This window comes from Carcharodon carcharias, chromosome 7, assembly GCF_017639515.1.
Source record: "Carcharodon carcharias isolate sCarCar2 chromosome 7, sCarCar2.pri, whole genome shotgun sequence".
Lineage (NCBI taxonomy): Eukaryota > Metazoa > Chordata > Chondrichthyes > Lamniformes > Lamnidae > Carcharodon > Carcharodon carcharias.
The window spans coordinates 122,777,507-122,793,237 of record NC_054473.1 but is presented as its reverse complement, the minus strand read 5'-3'; positions in this window follow the sequence as shown (position 1 = coordinate 122,793,237).

The following is a 15,731-nucleotide window of genomic DNA, read 5'->3' as shown; positions in this document are numbered from 1 at the left end:
CTGTGCTCTCTTCCTCAGTCATCACCGCACCCCAGTCACGTGTGTCTGTGCTCTCTTCCCCAGTCATCACCGCACCCCAGTCACATGTGTCTGTGCTCTCTTCCCCAGTCATCACAGCACCCCAGTCACGTGTGTCTGTGCTCTCTTCCACAGTCATCACCGCACCCCAGTCACGTGTGTCTGTGCTCTCTTCCCCAGTCATCACAGCACCCCAGTCACATGTGTCTGTGCTCTCTTCCTCAGTCATCACCGCACCCCAGTCATGTGTGTCTGTGCTCTCTTCCCCAGTCATCACCGCACCCCAGTCACGTGTGTCTGTGCTCTATTCCCCAGTCATCACAGCACCCCAGTCACGTGTGTCTGTGCTCTCTTCCCCAGTCATCACAGCACCCCAGTCACGTTTGTCTGTGCCCTCTTCCTCAGTCATCACAGCACCCCAGTCACGTGTGTCAGTGCTCTCTTCCCCAATCATCACCGCACCCCAGTCACGTGTGTCTGTGCTCTCTTCCCCAGTCATCAGCGCACCCCAGTCACGTGTGTCTGTGCTCTCTTCCCCAGTCATCACAGCACCCCAGTCACGTGTGTCTGTGCTCTCTTCCCCAGTCATAACCGCACCCCAGTCACGTGTGCCGGTGCTCTATTCCTCAGCCATCACAGCACCTCAGTCACGTGTGTCTGTGCTCTCTTCCCCAGTCATCACAGCACCGCAGTCACGTGTGTCTGTGCTCTCTTCCTCAGTCATCACGGCACCCCAGTCACGTGTGTCAGTGCTCTCATCCTCAGTCATCACCGCACCACAGTCAAGTGTGTCGGCTCTCTTCCTCAGTCATCACCGCACCCCAGTCACGTGTGTCTGTGCTCTCTTCCCCAGTCATCACAGCACCCCAGTCACGTGTGTCTGTGCTCTCTTCCTCAGTCATCACCGCACCCCAGTCACATGTGCCTGTGCTCTCTTCCCCAGTCATCACCGCACCCCAGTCACGTGTGTCTGTGCTCTCTTCCTCAGTCATCACCGCACCCCAGTCACGTGTGTCTGTGCTCTCTTCCTCAGTCATCACAGCACCCCAGTCACGTGTGTCTGTGCTCTCTTCCTCAGTCATCACAGTACCCCAGGCACGTGTGTCTGTGCTCTCTTCCCCACTCATCAACGCACCCCAGTCATGTGTGTCTGTGCTCTCTTCCCCAGTCATTACCGCACCCCAGTCATGTGTGCCTGTGCTCTATTCCCCAGTCATCACAGCACCCCAGTCACGTGTGTCTGTGCTCTCTTCCCCAGTCATCACAGCACCTCAGTCACGTGTGTCTGTGCTCTCTTCCCCAGTCATAACCTCAACACAGTCACGTGTGTCTGTGCTCTCTTCCACCGTCATCACAGCACCCCAGTCACGTGAGTCGGTTCTCTTCCTCAGTCATCACCGCATTCCAGTCAAATGTCTTTGTGCTCTGTTCCCCAGTCATTACCGCACCCCAGTCATTTCTGTCTGTGCTCTCTTCCCCAGACATTACCGCATCCCAGTCACGTGTGTCTGTGGTCTCTTCCTCAGTCATCAACGCACCCCAGTCACGTGTCTCTGTGCTCTCTTCCTCAGTCATCAGAGCACCCCAGTCACGTGTGCCTGTGCTCTCTTCCCCAGTCATCACCGCACCCCAGTCACGTGAGTCTGTGCTCTCTTCCCCAGTCATCACAGCACCCCAGTCACGTGTGTCTGTGCTCTCTTCCACAGTCATCACCGCACCCCAGTCACGTGTGTCTGTGCTCTCTTCCTCAGTCATCACCGCACCCCAGTCACGTGTGTCTGTGCTCTCTTCCCCAGTCATCACCGCACCCCAGTCACGTGTGTCCTGTGCTCTCTTCCCCAGTCATCACAGCACGCCAGTCACGTGTGTCTGTGCTCTCTTCCCCAGTCATCACCGCACCCCAGTCACGTGTGTCTGTGCTCTCTTCCCCAGTCATCACCGCACCGCAGTCACGTGTGACTGTGCTCTCTTCCCCAGTCATCACAGCACCCCAGTCACGTGTGTCTGTGCTCTCTTCCACAGTCATCACAGCACCCCAGTCACGTGTGTCTGTGCTCTCTTCCTCAGTCATCACCGCACCCCAGTCACGTGTGTCTGTGCTCTCTTCCCCAGTCATCACCGCAACCCAGTCACTTGTGTCAGTGCTCTCTTCCTCAGTCATCACCGCACCCCAGTCACGTGTGTCTGTGCTCTCTTCCTCAGTCATCACAGCACCCCAGTCACGTGTGTCTGTGCTCTCTTCCTCAGTCATCACAGTACCCCAGGCACGTGTGTCTGTGCTCTCTTCCCCAGTCATCACAGCACCCCAGTCACGTCTGTCTGTGCTCTCTTCCCCAGTCATCACCGCACCCCAGTCATGTGTGTCTGTGCTCTCTTCCTCAGTCATCACAGCACCCCAGTCACGTATGTCTGTGCTCTCTTTCTCAGTCATCACAGCACCCCAGTTACGTGTGTCGGCTCTCTTCCTCAGTCATCACCGCACCCCAGTCTCATGAGTGTGTGCTCTCTTCCCCCGTCATCACCGCACCCCAGTCACGTGTCTCTGTGCTCTCTTCCCCAGTCATCACCGCAACCTAGTCAAATGTGTTTGCGCTCTCTTCCCCAGTAATAAGGGCACCCCAGTGACGTGTGTCTGTGCTCTCTTCCCCAGTCATTACCGCACCCCAGTCACGTGTGTCTGTGCTCTCTTCCCCAGTCATTACCGCACCCCAGTCATGTGTCTCTGTGCTCTCTTCCCCAGTCATTACTGCACGCCAGTCACGTGTGTCTGTGCTCTCTTCTCCAGTCATCACAGCACCCCAGTCACGTGTTCGGCTGTCTTCCTCAGTCATCACCGCACGCCAGTCACGTGTGTCTGTGCTCCATTCCCCAGTCATCACAGCACCTCAGTCACGTATGTCTGTGCTCTCTTCCTCAGTCATCACTGCACCCCTGTCACGTGTGTCTGTGCTCTCTTCCCCAGTCATCACCGCACCCCAGTCAAATGTGTTTGTGCTCTCTTCCCCAGTCATCAAAGCAACCCAGTCACGTGTGACTGTACTCTCTTCCCCAGTCATCACAGCACCCCAGTAACGTGTGTCTGTGCTCTCTTCTTCAGTCATCACCGCACCCCAGTCACGTGTGTCTGTGCTCTCTTCCTCATTCATCACCGCACCCCAGTCACGTGTGTCTGTGCTCTCTTCCCCAGTCATCACAGCACACCAGTCACGTGTGTCGGCTCTCTTCCTCAGTCATCAGCGCACCCCAGTCACGTGTGTCTGTGCTCTCTTCCCCAGTCATCACAGCACCCCAGTCACGTGTGTCTGTGCTCTCTTCCCCATTCATAACCTCACCCCAGTCACGTGTGTCTGTGCTCCCTTCCGCAGTCATCACAGCACCCCAGTCACGTGTGTCGGCTCCCTTCCTCAGTCATCACCGCACCCCAGTCACGTGTGTCTGTGCTCTGTTCCCCTGTCATCACCGCACCCCAGTCACGTGTGTCTGTGCTCTCTTCCTCAGTCATCACTGCACCCCAGTCACGTGTGACTGTGCTCTCTTCCCCAGTCATCACAGCATCGCAGTCACGTGTGTCTGTGCTCTCTTCCACAGTCATACCCTCACCCCAGTCACGTGTGTCTGTGCTCTATTCCCCAGTCATCACCGCACCCCAGTGACGTGTGTCAGTGCTCTCTTCCCCAAACATCACCGCAGCCCAGGCACGTGTGTCTGTGCTCTCTTCCCCAGTCATTACCGCACCCCAGTCATGTGTGCCTGTGCTCTATTCCCCAGTCATCACAGCACCCCAGTCACGTGTGTCTGTGCTCTCTTCCCCAGTCATCACAGCACCTCAGCCACGTGTGTCTGTGCTCTCTTCCCCAGTCATAACCTTACCACAGTCACGTGTGTCTGTGCTCTCTTCCACCGTCATCACAGCACCCCAGTCACGTGAGTCGGTTCTCTTCCTCAGTCATCATCGCATTCCAGTCAAATGTCTTTGTGCTCTCTTCCCCAGTCATTACCGGACCCCAGTCACGTGTGTCTGTGGTCTCTTCCTCAGTCATTACCGCACCCCAGTCACGTGTGTCAGTGCTCTCTCCCTCAGTCATCACCGCAACCCAGTCACGTGTGTCGGCTCTCTTCCTCAGTCATCACCGCACCCCAGTCACGTGTGTCTGTGCTCTCTTCCCCCGTCATCACCGCACCACAGTCACGTGTCTCTGTGCTCTCTTCCACAGTCATCACCGCACCCCAGTCACATGTGCCTGTGCTCTCTTTCCCAGTCAGCACCGCACCCCAGTCACGTGTGTCTGTGCTCTCTTCCTCAGTCATCACCGCACCCCAGTCACGTGTTTCTGTGCTCTCTTCCTCAGTCATCACAGCACCCCAGTCACGTGTGTCTGTGCTCTCTTCCCCAGTCATCACAGCACCTCAGTCACGTGTGTCTGTGCTCTCTTCCCCAGTCATAACCTCAACACAGTCACGTGTGTCTGTGCTCTCTTCCACCGTCATCACAGCACCCCAGTCACGTGAGTCTGTGTCTCTTCCTCAGTCATCACCGCATCCCAGTCAAAGTGTCTGGGCTCTCTTCCTCAGTCATCACCGCAACGCAGTCATTTTTGTCTGTGCTCTCTTCCCCAGACATCACCGCACCCCAGTCACGTGTGTCTGTGCTCTCTTCCTCAGTCATCACCGCACCCCAGTCACGTGTCTCTGTGCTCTCTTCCTCAGTCATCACAGCACCCCAGTCACGTGTGTCTGTGCTCTCTTCCCCAGTCATCACCGCACCCCAGTCACGTGTGTCTGTGCTCTCTTCCACAGTCATCACCGCACCCCAGTCACGTGTGTCTGTGCTCTCTTCGTCAGTCATCACCGCACCCCAGTCACGTGTGTCTGTGCTCTCTTCCCCAGTCATCACCGCACCCCTGTCACATGTGTCCGTGCTCTCTTCCCCAGTCATCACAGCACGCCAGTCACGTGTGTCTGTGCTCTCTTCCCCAGTCATCACCGCACCCCAGTCACGTGTGTCTGTACTCTCTTCCCCAGTCATCACCGCACCGCAGTCACGTGTGACTGTGATCTCTTCCCCAGTCATCACAGCACCCCAGACACGTGTGTCTGTGCTCTCTTCCCCAGTCATCACAGCACCCCAGTCACGTGTGTCTGTGCTCTCTTCCTCAGTCATCACCGCACCCCAGTCACGTGTGTCAGTGCTCTCTCCCTCAGTCATCACCACAACCCAGTCACGTGTGTCAGTGCTCTCTTCCTCAGTCATTACCGCACCCCAGTCACGTGTGTCTGTGCTCTCTTCCTCAGTCATCACAGCACCCCAGTCACGTGTGTCTGTGCTCTCTTCCTCAGTCATCACAGTACCCCAGTCACGTGTGTCTGTGCTCTCTTCCCCAGTCATCACTGCACCCCAGTCATGTGTGTCTGTGCTCTCTTCCCCCGTCATCACCGCACCCCAGTCACATGTCTCTGTGCTCTCTTCCCCAGTCATCACCGCAACCTAGTCAAATGTGTTTGTGCTCTCTTCCCCAGTAATAACCGCACCCCAGTCACGTGTGTCTGTGCTCTCTTCCCAGTCATTACCTCACCCCAGTCACGTGTGTCTGTGCTCTCTTCCCCAGTCATTAACGCACGCAATTCACGTGTGTCTGTGCTCTCTTCCCCAGTCATCACAGCACCCCTGTCACATGTGTCGGCTGTCTTCCTCGGTCATCACCGCACCCCAGTCACGTGTGTCTGTGCTCCATTCCCCAGTCATCACAGCACCTCAGTCAAATGTGTTTGTGCTCTCTTCCCCAGTCATCACAGCACCCCAGTCACGTGTGTCTGTGCTCTCTTCCTCAGTCATCACCGCACCCCAGTCACGTGTGTCTGTGCTCTCTTCCCCAGTCATCACCGCACCCCAGTCAAATGTGTTTGTGCACTCTTCCCCAGTCATCACAGCACCCCAGTCACGTGTGTCTGTGCTCTCTTCCACAGTCATCACCGCACCCCAGTCACGTGTGTCTGTGCTCTCTTCCCCAGTCATCACAGCACCCCAGTCACGTGTGTCTGTGCTCTCTTCCTCAGTCATCACCGCACCCCAGTCACGTGTGTCTGTGCTCTCTTCCCCAGTCATCACCGCACCCCAGTCACGTGTGTCTGTGCTCTCTTCCCAGTCATCACCGCACCCCAGTCACGTGTGTCTGTGCTCTCTTCCCCAGTCATCACCGCACCCCAGTCACGTGTGTCTGTGCTCTCTTCCTCAGTCATCACAGCACCCCAGTCACGTGTGTCTGTGCTCTCTTCCCCAGTCATCACCGCACCCCAGTCACGTGTGTCTGTGCTCTCTTCCCCAGTCATCACAGCACCCCAGTCACGTGTGTCTGTGCTCTCTTCCCCAGTCATCACCGCACCCCAGTCACGTGTGTCTGTGCTCTCTTCCCAGTCATCACCGCACCCCAGTCACGTGTGTCTGTGCTCTCTTCCCCAGTCATCACAGCACCCCAGTCACGTGTGTCTGTGCTCTCTTCCTCAGTCATCACCGCACCCCAGTCACGTGTGTCTGTGCTCTCTTCCTCAGTCATCACCGCACCCCAGTCACGTGTGTCTGTGCTCTCTTCCTCAGTCATCACCGCACCCCAGTCACGTGTGTCTGTGCTCTCTTCCCCAGTCATCACAGCACCCCAGTCACGTGTGTCTGTGCTCTCTTCCTCAGTCATCACCGCACCCCAGTCACGTGTGTCTGTGCTCTCTTCCTCAGTCATCACCGCACCCCAGTCACGTGTGTCGGCTCTCTTCCTCAGTCATCACCGCACCCCAGTCACGTGTGTCTGTGCTCTCTTCCCCAGTCATCACCTCACTACAGTCACGTGTGTCTGTGCTCTCTTCCTCAGTCATCACCGCACCCCAGTCACGTGTGTCTGTGCTCTCTTCCCAGTCATCACCGCACCCCAGTCACGTGTGTCTGTGCTCTCTTCCTCAGTCATCACCGCACCCCAGTCACGTGTGTCTGTGCTCTCTTCCTCAGTCATCACAGTACCCCAGTCACGTGTGTCTGTGCTCTCTTCCTCAGTCATCACAGTACCCCAGGCACGTGTGTCTGTGCTCTCTTCCCCACTCATCAACGCACCCCAGTCATGTGTGTCTGTGCTCTCTTCCCCAGTCATTACCGCACCCCAGTCATGTGTGCCTGTGCTCTATTCCCCAGTCATCACAGCACCCCAGTCACGTGTGTCTGTGCTCTCTTCCCCAGTCATCACAGCACCTCAGTCACGTGTGTCTGTGCTCTCTTCCCCAGTCATAACCTCAACACAGTCACGTGTGTCTGTGCTCTCTTCCACCGTCATCACAGCACCCCAGTCACGTGAGTCGGTTCTCTTCCTCAGTCATCACCGCATTCCAGTCAAATGTCTTTGTGCTCTGTTCCCCAGTCATTACCGCACCCCAGTCACTTCTGTCTGTGCTCTCTTCCCCAGACATTACCGCATCCCAGTCACGTGTGTCTGTGGTCTCTTCCTCAGTCATCACCGCACCCCAGTCACGTGTCTTTGTGCTCTCTTCCTCAGTCATCACAGCACCCCAGTCACGTGTGCCTGTGCTCTCTTCCCCAGTCAGCACCCCACCCCAGTCACGTGAGTCTGTGCTCTCTTCCCCAGTCATCACAGCACCCCAGTCACGTGTGTCGGTGCTCTCTTCCACAGTCATCACCGCACCCCAGTCACGTGTGTCTGTGCTCTCTTCCCAGTCATTACCTCACCCCAGTCACGTGTGTCTGTGCTCTCTTCCCCCAGTCATTAACGCACGCAATTCACGTGTGTCTGTGCTCTCTTCCCCAGTCATCACAGCACCCCTGTCACATGTGTCGGCTGTCTTCCTCGGTCATCACCGCACCCCAGTCACGTGTGTCTGTGCTCCATTCCCCAGTCATCACAGCACCTCAGTCAAATGTGTTTGTGCTCTCTTCCCCAGTCATCACAGCACCCCAGTCACGTGTGTCTGTGCTCTCTTCCTCAGTCATCACCGCACCCCAGTCACGTGTGTCTGTGCTCTCTTCCCCAGTCATCACCGCACCCCAGTCAAGTGTGTCTGTGCTCTCTTCCCCAGTCATCACAGCACCCCAGTCACGTGTGTCTGTGCTCTCTTCCCCAGTCATCACCGCACCCCAGTCACGTGTGACTGTGCTCTCTTCCCCAGTCATCACAGCACCCCAGTCACGTGTGTCTGTGCTCTCTTCCTCAGTCATCACCGCACCCCAGTCACGTGTGTCTGTGCTCTCTTCCCCAGTCATCAGCGCACCCCAGTCACGTGTGTCTGTGCTCTCTATCCCAGTCATCAACGCACCCCAGTCACGTGTGTCTGTGCTCTCTTCCCCAGTCATCACAGCACCCCAGTCACGTGTGTCTGTGCTCTCTTCCTCAGTCATCACAGCACCCCAGTCACGTGTGTCTGTGCTCTCTTCCCCAGTCATCACCGCACCCCAGTCACGTGTGTCTGTGCTCTCTTCCCCAGTCATCAGCGCACCCCAGTCACGTGTGTCTGTGCTCTCTTCCCCAGTCATCACAGCACCCCAGTCACGTGTGTCTGTGCTCTCTTCCCCAGTCATAACCTCACCCCAGTCACGTGTGTCTGTGCTCCCTTCCGCAGTCATCACAGCACCCCAGACACGTGTGACTGTGATCTCTTCCCCAGGCATCACAGCACCCCATTCACGTGTGTCTGTGCTCTCTTCCTCAGTCATCAACGCACCCCAGTCACGTGTGTCAGTGCTCTCTCCCTCAGTCATCACCGCAACCCAGTCACGTGTGTCGGCTCTCTTCCTCAGTCATCACCGCACCCCAGACACGTGTGACTGTGATCTCTTCCCCAGGCATCACAGCACCCCATTCACGTGTGTCTGTGGTCTCTTCCTCAGTCATCACCGCACCCCAGTCACGTGTGTCAGTGCTCTCTTCCTCAGTCATCACCGCAACCCAGTCACGTGTGTCAGTGCTCTCTTCCTCAGTCATCACCGCACCCCAGTCACGTGTGTCTGTGCTCTCTTCACCCGTCATCACCGCACCACAGTCACGTGTCTCTGTGCTCTCTTCCACAGTCATCACCGCACCCCAGTCACATGTGCCTGTGCTCTCTTTCCCAGTCAGCACCGCACCCCAGTCACGTGTGTCTGTGCTCTCTTCCTCAGTCATCACCGCACCCCAGTCACGTGTGTCTGTGCTGTCTTCCTCAGTCATCACAGTACCCCAGTCACGTGTGTCTGTGCTCTCTTCCTCAGTCATCACAGTACCCCAGGCACGTGTGTCTGTGCTCTCTTCCCCACTCATCAACGCACCCCAGTCATGTGTGTCTGTGCTCTCTTCCCCAGTCATTACCGCACCCCAGTCATGTGTGCCTGTGCTCTATTCCCCAGTCATCACAGCACCCCAGTCACGTGTGTCTGTGCTCTCTTCCCCAGTCATCACAGCACCTCAGTCACGTGTGTCTGTGCTCTCTTCCCCAGTCATAACCTCAACACAGTCACGTGTGTCTGTGCTCTCTTCCACAGTCATCACAGCACACCAGTCACGTGTGTCGGCTCTCTTCCTCAGTCATCACCGCACTCCAGTCATGTGTGTCTGTGCTCTCTTCCCCAGTCATCACCGCACCCCAGTCACGTCTGTCTGTGCTCTCTTCCCCAGTCATCACCGCATCCCAGTCACGTGTGTCTGTGCTCTCTTCCTCAGTCATAACAGCACCCCAGTCACGTGTGTCTGTGCTCTCTTCCTCAGTCATCCCCGCACCCCAGTCACGTGTGTCTGTGCTCTCTTCCCCAGTCATCACCCCACCCCAGTCACGTGTGTCTGTGCTCTCTTCCCCAGTCATCACAGCACCCCAGTCACGTGTGTCTGTGCTCTCTTCCCCAGTCATCACCGCACCCCAGTCACGTGTGTCTGTGCTCTCTTCCCCAGTCATCACCGCACCCCAGTCACGTGTGTCTGTGCTCTCTTCCCCAGTCATCACCGCACCGCAGTCACGTGTGTCTGTGCTCTCTTCCCCAGTCATCACAGCACCCCAGTCACGTGTGTCTGTGCTCTCTTCCCCAGTCATCACCGCACCGCAGTCACGTGTGTCTGTGCTCTCTTCCCCAGTCATCACAGCACCCCAGTCACGTGTGTCTGTGCTCTCTTCCCCAGTCATCACAGCACCCCAGTCACGTGTGTCTGTGCTCTCTTCCTCAGTCATCACCGCACCCCAGTCACGTGTGTCTGTGCTCTCTTCCCCAGTCATCACCGCACCCCAGTCACGTGTGTCTGTGCTCTCTTCCCCAGTCATCACAGCACCCCAGTCACGTGTGTCTGTGCTCTCTTCCCCAGTCATCACAGCACCCCAGTCACGTGTGTCTGTGCTCTCTTCCTCAGTCATCACCGCACCCCAGTCACGTGTGTCTGTGCTCCCTTCCCCAGTCATCACCGCACCCCAGTCACGTGTGTCAGTGCTCTCTTCCTCAGTCATCACCGCACCCCAGTCACGTGTGTCTGTGCTCTCTTCCTCAGTCATCACAGCACCCCAGGCACGTGTGTCTGTGCTCTCTTCCTCAGTCATCACAGTACCCCAGGCACGTGTGTCTGTGCTCTCTTCCCCAGTCATCAATGCACCCCAGTCATGTGTGTCTGTGCTCTCTTCCCCAGTCATCACCGCACACCAGTCATGTGTGTCTGTGCCCTCTTCCTCAGTCATCACAGCACCCCAGTCACGTATGTCTGTGCTCTCTTCCTCAGTCATCACAGCACCCCAGTCACGTGTGTCAGTGCTCTCTCCCTCAGTCATCACCGCACCCCAGTCACGTGTGTCTGTGCTCTCTTCCCCAGTCATAACAGCACCCCAGACACGTATGTCTGTGCTCTCTTCCCCAGTCATCACAGCACCCCAGTTACGTGTGTCGGCTCTCTTCCTCAGTCATCACCGCTCCCCAGTCTCATGTGTGTGTGCTCTCTTCCCCCGTCATCACCGCACCCCAGTCACGTGTCTCTGTGCTCTCTTCCCCAGTCATCACCGCAACCTAGTCAAATGTGTTTGCGCTCTCTTCCCCAGTAATAAGGGCACCCCAGTGACGTGTGTCTGTGCTCTCTTCCCCAGTCATTACCGCACCCCAGTCACGTGTGTCTGTGCTCTCTTCCCCAGTCATTACCGCACCCCAGTCATGTGTGTCTGTGCTCTCTTCCCCAGTCATTACTGCACGCCAGTCACGTGTGTCTGTGCTCTCTTCTCCAGTCATCACAGCACCCCAGTCACGTGTTCGGCTGTCTTCCTCGGTCATCACCGCACGCCAGTCACGTGTGTCTGTGCTCCATTCCCCAGTCATCACAGCACCTCAGTCACGTATGTCTGTGCTCTCTTCCTCAGTCATCACTGCACCCCTGTCACGTGTGTCTGTGCTCTCTTCCCCAGTCATCACCGCACCCCTGTCAAATGTGTTTGTGCTCTCTTCCCCAGTCATCACAGCAACCCAGTCACGTGTGACTGTACTCTCTTCCCCAGTCATCACAGCACCCCAGTAACGTGTGTCTGTGCTCTCTTCTTCAGTCATCACCGCACCCCAGTCACGTGTGTCTGTGCTCTCTTCCTCAGTCATCACCGCACCCCAGTCACGTGTGTCTGTGCTCTCTTCCCCAGTCATCACAGCACACCAGTCACGTGTGTCGGCTCTCTTCCTCAGTCATCAGCGCACCCCAGTCACGTGTGTCTGTGCTCTCTTCCCCAGTCATCACAGCACCCCAGTCACGTGTGTCTGTGCTCTCTTCCCCATTCATAACCTCACCCCAGTCACGTGTGTCTGTGCTCCCTTCCGCAGTCATCACAGCACCCCAGTCACTTGTGTCGGCCCCCTTCCTCAGTCATCACCGCACCCCAGTCACGTGTGTCTGTGCTCTGTTCCCCTGTCATCACCGCACCCCAGTCACGTGTGTCTGTGCTCTCTTCCTCAGTCATCACTGCACCCCAGTCACGTGTGACTGTGCTCTCTTCCCCAATCATCACAGCATCGCAGTCACGTGTGTCTGTGCTCTCTTCCACAGTCATACCCTCACCCCAGTCACGTGTGTCTGTGCTCTATTCCCCAGTCATCACCGCACCCCAGTGACGTGTGTCAGTGCTCTCTTCCCCAAACATCACCGCAGCCCAGGCACGTGTGTCTGTGCTCTCTTCCCCAGTCATTACCGCACCCCAGTCATGTGTGCCTGTGCTCTATTCCCCAGTCATCACAGCACCCCAGTCACGTGTGTCTGTGCTCTCTTCCCCAGTCATCACAGCACCTCAGCCACGTGTGTCTGTGCTCTCTTCCCCAGTCATAACCTCACCACAGTCACGTGTGTCTGTGCTCTCTTCCACCGTCATCACAGCACCCCAGTCACGTGAGTCGGTTCTCTTCCTCAGTCATCATCGCATTCCAGTCAAATGTCTTTGTGCTCTCTTCCCCAGTCATTACCGGACCCCAGTCACGTGTGTCTGTGCTCTCTTCCCCAGTCATTACCGCCCCCCAGTCATGTGTGTCTGTGCTCTCTTCCCCAGTCATCACAGCACCCCAGTCACGTGTGTCGGCTGCCTTCCTCGGTCATCACCGCACCCCAGTCACGTGTGTCTGTGCTCCATTCCCCAGTCATCACAGCACCTCAGTCACGTGTGTCTGTGCTCTCTTCCCCAGTCATAACCTCACCACAGTCACGTGTGTCTGTGCTCTCTTCCACCGTCATCACAGCACCCCAGTCACGTGAGTCGGTTCTCTTCCTCAGTCATCACCGCATTCCAGTCAAATGTCTTTGTGCTCTCTTCCCCAGTCATTACAGCACCCCAGTCACGTGTGTCTGTGCTCTCTTCCCCAGTCATTACCGCACCCCAGTCACGTGTGTCTGTGCTCTCTTCCTCAGTCATCAACGCACCCCAGTCACGTGTCTCTGTGCTCACTTCCTCAGTCATCACAGCACCCCAGTCACGTGTGCCTGTGCTCTCTTCCCCAGTCAGCACCCCACCACAGTCACGTGAGTCTGTGCTCTCTTCCTCAGTCATCACAGCACCCCAGTCACGTGTGACTGTGCTCTCTTCCCCAGTCATCACAGCAGCCCAGTCACGTGTGTCTGTGCTCGATTCCCCAGTCATCACAGCACCCCAGTCACGTGTGTCTGTGCTCTCTTCCCCAGTCATCACCGCACCCCAGTCAAATGTGTTTGTGCTCTCTTCCCCAGTCGTCACGGCACCCCATTCACCTGTGTCTGTGCTCTCTTCCCCAGTCATTACCGAACCCCAGTCAATTGTGTCTGTGCTCTATTCCCCATTCATCACAGCACCCCAGTTACGTGTGTCTGTGCTCTCTTCCCCAGTCATCACCGCACCCCAGTCACGTGTCTATGTGCTCTCGTCCCCAGTCATCACAGCACCACAGTCACGTGTGTCGGCTCTCTTCCTCAATCATCACCGCACCCCAGTCACGTGTGTCTGTGCTCTCTTTCCCCTTCGTCACCGCACCCCAGTCAAATGTGTTTGTGCTCTCTTCCCCAGTCGTCACGGCACCCCATTCACCTGTGTCTGTGCTGTCTTCCCCAGTCATTACCGAACCCCAGTCAATTGTGTCTGTGCTCTATTCCCCATTCATCACAGCACCCCAGTCACGTGTGTCTGTTCTCTCTTCCCCAGTCATCACCGCACCCCAGTCACGTGTCTATGTGCTCTCGTCCCCAGTCATCACAGCACCACAGTCACGTGTGTCGGCTCTCTTCCCCAGTCATCACCGCACACCAGTCAAATGTTTTTGTGCTCTCTTCCCCAGTAATCACCGCACCCCAGTCACGTGTGTTTGTGCTCTCTTCCCCAGTCATTGCCGCACCCCAGTCACGTTTGTCTGTGCTCTCTTCCCCAGTCATTACCGCACCCCAGTCATGTGTGTCTGTGCTCTCTTCCTCAGTCATCACCGCACCCCAGTCACGTGCAACTGTGCTCTCTTCGCCAGTCATCACAGCACCCCAGTCACGTGTGTCTGTGCTCTCTTCCTCAGTCATCACCGCACCCCAGTCACGTGTGCCTGTGCTCTCTTCCCCAGTCATCACAGCACCCCAGTCACGTGTGTCTGTGCTCTCTTCCTCAGTCATCACAGCACCCCAGTCACGTGTGTCTGTGCTCTCTTCCCCAGTCATCACCGCACCCCAGTCACGTGTGTCTGTGCTCTCTTCCCCAGTCATCACCGCACCCCAGTCACGTGTGTCTGTGCTCTCTTCCCCAGTCATCACCGCACCCCAGTCACGTGTGTCTGTGCTCTCTTCCGCAGTCATCACAGCACCACAGTCACGTGTGTCGGCTCTCTTCCTCAGTCATCACCGCACCCCAGTCATGTGTGTCTGTGCTCTCTTCCCCAGTCATCACCGCACCCCAGTCACGTGTGTCTGTGCTCTCTTCCCCAGTCATCACCGCACCCCAGTCACATGTGTCTGTGCTCTCTTCCCCAGTCATCACCGCACCACAGTCACGTGTGTCTGTGCTCTCTTCCTCAGTCATAAACGAACCCCAGTCACGTGTGTCAGTGCTCTCTTCCCCAGTCATCACAGCACCTCAGTCACGTGTGTCTGTGCTCTCTTCATCAGTCATCACCGCACCCCAGTCACGTGTGTCTGTGCTCTCTTCCCCAGTCATAACCACACCCCAGTCACGTGTGTCTGTGCTCTCTTCCCCTGTCATCACAGAACCCCAGTCACGTATGTCTGTGCTGTCTTCCTCAGTCATCACCGCACCCCAGTCAAATCAGTTTGTGCTCTCTTCCCCAGTCATCACCGCACCCCAGTCACGTGTGTCTGTGCTCTCATCCCCAGTCAGCACCGCATCCCAGTCACGTGAGTCGGTGCTCTCTTCCTCAGTCATAAACGAACCCCAGTCACGTGTGACTGTGCTCTCTTCCCCAGTCATCACAGCAGCCCAGTCACGTGTGTCTGTGCTCTCTTCCTCAGTCATATCCGCACCCCAGTCACGTGTGTCTGTGCTCTATTCCCCAGTCATCACAGCACCCCAGTCACGTGTGTCTGTGCTCTCTTCCTCAGACGTCACAGCAGCCCAGTCAGGTGTGTCTGTGCTCCCTTCCTCAGTCATCACCGCACCCCAGTCACGTGTGTCTGTGCTCTCTTCCCCAGTCATCACCGCACCCCAGTCTCCTGTGTCTGTGCTCTCTTCCACACTCATCATCGCACCCCAGTCACGTGTGTCTGTGCCCTCTACCCCAGTCATCACAGCTTCCCAGTTACTTGTGTCGGCTCTCTTCCTCAGCCATCACCGCACCAGTCACGTGTGTCTGTGCTCTCTTCCCCACTCATCACCGCACCCCAGTCACGTGTGTCTGTGCTCTCTTCCCCAGTCATCACCGCACCCTAGTCACGTGTATCTGTGCTCTCTTCCCCAGTAATCACCGCACCCCAGTCACGTGTGTCTGTGCTCTCTTCCCCAGTAATCACCGCACCCCAGTCGCGTGTGTCTGTGCTCTATTCCCCAGTCATCACAGCACCCCAGTCACGTGTGTCTGTGCTCTCTTCCTCAGACGTCACAGCAGCCCAGTCAGGTGTGTCTGTGCTCTCTTCCACAGTCATCACAGCAGGCGAGTCACGTGTGTCGGCTCTCTTCCCCAGTCATCACCGCCCCCCATTCACGTGTGTCTGTGCTCTCTTCACCAGTCATCACCGCACCCCAGTCACGTGTGTCTGTGCTCTCTTCCGCAGTCATCACCGCACCCCTGTCACGTG